This window comes from Neophocaena asiaeorientalis, unplaced genomic scaffold (genome assembly GCF_003031525.2).
Source record: "Neophocaena asiaeorientalis asiaeorientalis breed wild unplaced genomic scaffold, Neophocaena_asiaeorientalis_V1.1 scaffold83, whole genome shotgun sequence".
NCBI classification, from domain to species: Eukaryota; Metazoa; Chordata; class Mammalia; order Artiodactyla; family Phocoenidae; genus Neophocaena; species Neophocaena asiaeorientalis.
In genome coordinates, this window is record NW_020172867.1 from 924,175 (window position 1) to 931,808 (window position 7,634).

General features: G+C 37.4%; 1 protein-coding gene across 1 annotated transcript in view; it reads left to right on the forward strand.

Annotated features, from left to right (window-relative positions):
• AKAP6 (A-kinase anchoring protein 6) overlaps positions 1–6,915 on the forward strand; it is a 569,716-nt gene extending 562,801 nt beyond the window's left edge. The window contains exon 18 of the mRNA XM_024742005.1: positions 4,702–6,915. The gene's annotated coding sequence lies outside the window, so the exon portion shown is untranslated. The remainder of the gene's footprint in view (positions 1–4,701) is intronic.
• The last annotated feature ends 719 nt before the right edge of the window (positions 6,916–7,634 follow it).

Sequence of the window (7,634 nt, forward strand, 5' to 3'; positions counted from 1 at the left end):
ATCGTTATGGCAAGAAGAATAAAAAATTTGAGGAAGTAAAATAATGTAGGGCCTCAAATTCTTCCATTAAGGGAGGAAAAAAGGTTCTGAAAATTGCAATTATACCCTCTGATCAGAATGCATGCACGGTGACAGTGCTCCCCGCTTCAGCTTCCGTGCACAGAGATGCCCGCTTCCTTCAGTGCCTGGAGATGAACAATGATTAGGTTAAAGGCTGCATCTCCTGATCTGAGCCTTCCTTTTACGCTTCTGTCTAATGTAACTATCATCACATTTGCTTCCCCGGTGGAAGGCTGTGCTGTCACAGCTCCTAATCATGACCAAGTCTGAGGATTCAAATAGGAGGGGAAAGTTGATGTTAAAGAAGAGGCTTTTATTTATCCACACAGAGACTGAGAACAGGCTCAGAAAGCAAATGCGGAGAGAATACGTGACAAGTTAATGGTGTTTTGATAAGAACAGAATTTTTGAATTTTGCCTGAAGGTGACAGGCTGATTTCCATCCAATTTTTTTGAGAAAGTCATTCTACTCTTCATGTTTAAGAAGACAGCTATTGATTGATAATTCTGATATGATGATACAGCTCTAAAAGTGACACAAAAATTCTGTTACTTCCCGTTTCTAAGCCCCAATGATGGATATACTTCCTCAATCAAGTTTAAAGAAGAAGATTTCAGATTTTGAATGTGAGAATAGTATTTCACCGAAGCGTGAGGTACTGAATGCCGTCTCCACCCGCACTCCAGAAGCTTAATGCAGTAACCTAAACTCGTGCTATAGGAAATGAATTACAGAAGCAATCTACCCTAATTTGTTAACTTATTCAAATAACAGTTATTACACTTAACTATGCTAAAGATTATCTTTTTTGTGGCAGATTGTTTATTTTTTGATGAGCCTAATTACTGATTTTCTAAAAGTAATTTACATTTATTACAAATACATCTTTTAAAATGTGACAGATAAATGTTGTTCCCATAATGTATTATGAAAAAAGTTACTATTTAAAAACACATTATTTAATTTGAAAGATGAATGGCAAACATCATTACTTTTTTTCCTGTAACACCTGTGCCCTCAGCTCATTAAAATGTGTGATTCTGTGTAGAGCTGCTAGAAATGGGGAGTGAGGGGGGGAATCTATACCATATATATACCCTAAAAATAAACTCAGTATGCAAAATTGAAGAAAAGCATCCTACTTACTAATATAGCTCAACTAATCTTCTGTGTTTCAGACTCTATTTACAATTGGTTGCAAGGGAGAACAAAAGTAGGAGAGAGAGAAATGTATTTTCTGTGAAACATGTCCACCCTATAACCACATTCTCTATCAGTATGCTGTAAAACTGACCATTAAGGAAGAACAGCTGCGATTCCATAAGCTGCTTCAAAACAAGTTCTATTAGAACCAATTGTACCGCCGGCTCTGCTAACCTCCGCAAAAGGGCCGGTAGAGCCTGGCTGATTTCTGTTTTCTGAAAGGGGATCAAGGATTGAAAGCAACACCACTCTGAGCACGACATCATGTGACTGGGACCCTCAAGTCACCAGTCATGCTGAGATCTGGTCTCAAGAAGCTCTGGCACTGGAGAAGCCTATGGGGTGCACTCCTCCCTTTTTGATGCTCCGGGGATTTCTTCTCTCCCCTACACAGATATAGAATTGGAATGAAATGTAATGACTCACAGCTCCATCTTTAGACTCAGGGATGGGAATATGCCGATGGATCTGTGTAATCCTCACATTTTACAGGCATGCACAGTGTAAAACTATAAGCCAGCCCACTTTCCATTTAGCAATATTTTGTGGGACCCTGTGGTTCGATGCCTGGCTGATCTCAGGCAATAGGAGAAGCAGCCTGATTTTACTTCTGCAGAACTCACATCGCCCCCCAGTGACTTGTTATCAGCCTAAGGCCATTTAGGTAGCCATATTTACTGGGCCTATTCAGTTTTTCCAGTATCATGTAGACAAACATCTGGATGCCTAAACTTTTCACCAGTCATTAACACTGGGTACCTGGTGTAAATATTTACATATTGTTAAAATACTACCAACCAGGACAAGTTATTTTATCTCAAAATGCTGACATGCCTTCTGTGTTAAATGTCAGGAATACATAGTAAAATTATTTGGTAAATAAGAGGTTTCATGTCTATAAAAGCTTAACTGTTGTCATTGTTCTTCCTATAAGAAAAAGCTCTACTTTTTTAAGCCATTTGAAAACCATCAGTTGGGGTGCTCTTTTTATCAGGAAAATAACGTTCACCAAATTCAGTTTGCTTTTTTTCCCCAGAAATAAGTTCTCAGATGATGAAATTATTGCAATGCCTTCTAGAAGGGCTATAACTTAGAATAGCAGTTACAGTCTGCAACAGTAACAAACTTTTTCAAAATTTTTGGAACACGTTTTTCATTTACTGTGTTCTAATTAAAAACCCACTGAAACTGAGAAATTTTAACACGATCTAACACAGTATGCATTTGCACTGATTTCCGGGTACACTGCTGTGCTTTTCACTATTTTCATATATGTGTCATGTTTCTACAAAAATAGGTCAGTTACAGCAAATCACATCAAAGGAAAGGTAACTGGATACATCCAGATATTTCTGCCTAATTTTGAGGAAGCATATAATGTTTTTCTGGGGAGCCTCCTAGGACCTGCCTAAGAGATGTACTTTGCACTCATCTTTTTGCTGTATTCTGATAGTTATTTCTTCATAATCCTCATCATAAGCCTCTGATCTTTGGTGAATGATTTAACCGTAAACTTCAGGCTGGATAAATCCTGTGGTACAAAAATTGAACTCATCACATTCAGCCAGTGTATACACTGTTTTTCCTTTCGGTTTGCTCTGCTCTTCGGGCTTGTTTTAGTGTGTGGGGGTACTGTATTTACTTAGGATGTATATATTTCCTTCAGAACTTCTTAGCTCTATTGCCTTTCCTACTTTATTGGTCTGCAAAGAGTTGGCCTATAGATTTTAGATTTTAGGCAATCACTTGTATTCGTACATGCTCACATACACAGTAAAAAGTGCTGCCGCTCAGTTTTTACAAACTGGGAAAGCTGTAAAAGCAAACGTTTCTCACGTACACAACACATTCTTATTCTATTAATTGGATTGACATTAAGTGTTTAACGTGACCCAAAGCTGACCAAGCAAGTTTAAGAAACTACTCTTGGTGATAGAGTATTAATTTTTCACTAAACAACATAGGTGTAATCTTAGCATATTTACCTTTAAAATCACTTTAATAAATCAAGGTCTTGGTGGATGTGAAATGTTTTCTAATTATCTAGCACTTCTGAATAATGAGCCCTGCCATGCCAAATAACAAAGATTTTATTGGGCATCACCCATCTCTCTCTCTCTCTCTCACACACACACACACATGGGCACACGCGCGCGCACACACACACACACACACACACAGCCCAGATCTTTGTCTCAACCAGTTTGTCCTGCCCCTTTCCACGTGGGCCAAGTTGAAAGTCTTGATTATGCAGAGGAATTTAAATACCATCGTTTAGTGAGACCGTATTTGCCTCACCTAAGATTTCCTACTCAGTGGCCAGATTTCAAATAAGTCGTGTCCTCAGCATTTGAACAATGCACCATGCTTTCTTGAGTTACTGCGTCATTTTACTGTACCAAATTTCGTCCCATCTATTCCTGTCTGTCTCCCTGTTTTTGATAATTTGCCTACTCTCCCCAACATCCTGTGGCTCCAGCCAAACCACATTTGCTCAAGTTTTTCGGGCTCTTAAATGGGTCGCAAGATTATAGAGAAAGAGACAGCAAGACAGAAAGAATGAGAACATTTACTTCTAGAAGGACAGTAAAGCAACCTGACATCAGACATCAGACTTCAGAACTCAGTTTAAACCCATACAAGCAAAAGCCTTGCTATATTTGAGAGCTGGTCAGAGGACCTAACGTAATTGTACCCTGCATTGCCTAAACCTGGAATTTAATTGTTCCTCACACTCGACAGGTTGCTTTTAGCTACTCAGAAATATGAAGAAGCAATTGAGTTTGTAACAAATTTGTATCTGAGCCATCAGATGTACAGAAATAATTGAATCATTCTCATTTGCACAATGCTGTCTGTGCTTTAAATGAAATGCATTCCTATTTGAGCTAGAAGCCCCAATTGAATCCTTTTATAGGCAAGAGACTGAAGCATTTGGGATTATCACAGTTATGAATATTTCCGCATTATAAAATAATGGAATTGTTCAATTCCACTGTCACACATATAGTGATTGAAGGAAAGGTTAAACCCGAGGGTCAAGGCTCCCAGTTTGTGAATCACTGTTGATACTTTTCTGCATCACTTGGCATTGGCAGCCTCACATTTTCATATTGATTTGAGGCTTCTTGAGTGTTCAAAACTGAGTTCACAAGCAAAAGAATAGGTGAGATCCAGAGAAAAGATCAAACTTGATGATTTTTCTTTTCTTTAAAACTATGTCTTTTTAAAATATATATATATATATTTCACATTGATTCTGAAACATTTGGGCTATTAAAATCACTAAAATCAGTATATTTTATGTATCCTTTTATTTCAGAACATTAGCAAGTAGCTCTAAATGGCAGCCTTCATTGTTCTTCAAAGGGGCTCAGTTTTGCAAATGAAACAGACACTTCTGAAATCTTTTCTTGTCACTTTTGTGTTTCTTGTAGGTAAGCCTGGCTGCAACTCAGGGGTGGCCTCATATTTCCGCCCTGGGCTGGTCTCTGGTTCCATCGTGTCACTGCCATTTGTTACATTGACCTCTCCCAAGATGAATCTTTCTTCCGAATGCGGTTGTCCACATGAGCCTTGTGATCTGGATGTGTGCACTGGTTCTCTTTAGGTGGCTGTCTTTGAAGTTCAGCAAAGCTGCTTGTTCTCCCATGGATTCCTGTCCCAAGCTACCTCTACCGGCCCCACCTCTCCAGAGAGACTTTTCAGTTTGCCTTCTCCCCTCCCCATCTACTCTCTAAAATTCTGGAGTTCACCAAATTGATGGTCCATTAAATTCACCTGTCTGGAATGACTCCCCCCACCCCCCGCTGGTACTTGACCAATTTCACATTTCAGTCTGGATTTTTTTATGGTATGATGCCTATGTTCATGGAAAGAGGTTTACGTAAAAGGCCAACATTTGATTTGATTGCAGCATAGGGAAGAAACACTGGCCCTTCTTTCAAAATTAAGCAACTTTTAAAAGCACCATTTTATTTATTTCCTTTTGAAAATAATAATCTATGCAGCACTTCAGGAAACAACTATATGGTGTTGTATATTATAAACTGGTGACATTCTACTATTAAATTATGTACAACATTTTTGTTTTTTATGCTTCTTGAGGTGGCAATGAGAAAAAAGTTTTTTAAAAAAGTGTGCCTTGCTGTATTTCTTATACCATTTATTAAAAAGCTGCTTTCACGGTAAAATTATGTTGGTTTGAAAGGAGGAAATAGCAAGGTTAAGATGTGTGAATAATTTCTGTATATATGTATAACCAAGTACAAACACTGATGTATAATGACAGTATAAAATGCTTTCATTTTTGTGATGTCTAGTGATGTGGAAAATATAAGCCTTAAATCCATTAGATTGCATGGTAATTAAAATTGGCATAATAAACATAGTTTATTGGGGGAAAAGGAAAATTAGTGATCTCTTCTACCTGTGTTCTTTACCAAATTATTGCATCTGGTTCTGGAAAAATGTGACATGTAGCAGCTTCCAAAATATCCATATTGTATAAGAGACTTAAAATTACTTAAACTACACATGATCCTGTCACAATTTCCAAAATCTTTCTGGTAACTATAAAGATCTTGGAACGCAAATGATTAAATGCCGGTTCCCCTAAGCCAATAAAAATTTATCCTAGATATTTTATTTCTACTTATCATTAATGGTTTAGTGTTGGGTTTCAGGATACCTAGTATATCTTGTATTTATTTTATATAATTATTTTGAATGGGTTTGATGGAAAGATGGTAGAGAAGTATAAAAAACTTGATTATTTTTTGATTTAGACTATAAATTTCAGGTGTATTTATTTTGTGTAAAAGAAATTAGCTAAGAAATATTCCATTTAGTCTTTATTGCTCTTGTTAAATGTAGTTTTGAATTTATATCCTAATACCTACTAAAGTGCCTGACACATAGTAGGTACTGAATAAACATTTGCTGAATTGAAGTATTGAATTAGGTAATATGGATGACATTTATCTATTCATTTTGAGAAACCTACACTAAAACACTTATAAACAATTAGAAAAATGATGAAACGCAATATAAAACCATACAATATATCATCAGTTTATATCAAATTTCAAAAAGAAACAATGTAGATTCAGAGAGTCACAGTAATGACAATCATTCATTCAACTGATAATTCATTAACATCTTTTACCTGCAAGGCATTGTTCTAGATGCAGGGGATGCAATGATGAACAAACAAAAGCCCTGCCCTCAGGAGGCTTACCTACATTATGGACGGGGTAAACACGCAGTGAGATTCAGTAGTTGTCCTGTACATGAGGAAGAGAAGAAAGCAGTGAAAGAGGCACAAAGACAGAAACAGCGATGAAGGACGAGGAAAAAAAGGGTTAAAAGAGAGCCGGAAGTTTGACAGTAGAAAATAGTGCAGCTTTATTGCAGGGATAGAAGGAGAAACAGTAAATTGTGAGACTTAATGAAAGGTCTTTTAAAATGTTAGGTTGGAGCTTTTGTATGTAATATGCTAAGTAGTAAGGAAACTTTGTATCGTCTTTGTTTTGCACCTGATTTTACTTATTATTAGAACTTTATTAGTACCACACCAAGAACATTTAAAAAATAATAGCCTATAGTTCTGCCACTTAATAACTATTTGTATTGTTATGCCTCTTCTAATCTTTTCCATACATATTTCTAAATTGATGAATCATTCTAGGCTTTTTAATGGGTAGCAATTTGTTCAAAAGGGGTTTTAGGCAGACATCTAGCTGCAGTATTCAACACAGGGGAAAGAGATTAGAGGTAAATGCCTCGTTAGGGGGCAGCTGTAGAAAATAAGCTAGGCTCGAGATTGTCACAGAGTACACAGGGTTAGCAGCCAGACCATAGAGAAGGAACAAATCCTGGAGTCTCTGAAATACCTAAGAGCATTCTGGAGCTCCGTTGAGGTACGGTATTACTTTACATACTGAGACAACCTAAATTTTCCTTGCGTAGTAATTAGCAATGCCAAGTTTAAGTCTATTGGTAAAACATTTGAAGAGCAAACTGACCGAGATGTTCTGTTTACCTGTTGTGTGCTCGTTGAAGACTTTGAGGTATGGAAAATATGTGTTTTTTAATTATCTGCTTAGTATTGACACCAAATTTGTAGCATGACTTTCCGGTTTATTGAACGGTGCTTTTTCAGGCTGGAAGTGATGGAATAGCCTCACTCCTTCACTCTAGGTAGGCACGACACCCCTGCCCCCCACCAGGCAGCCTTGAAAATGGTCGTACCAACTCTGCCTACACACTTTCAGTGACAGTGGTTCATTGTCTGTCAAGGCAAGCTGTCCCGCCGTTGGATGCGTCTCTTTGTTAGAAAGTTATTTCTTAGGTTGCTAAAATCTGCATA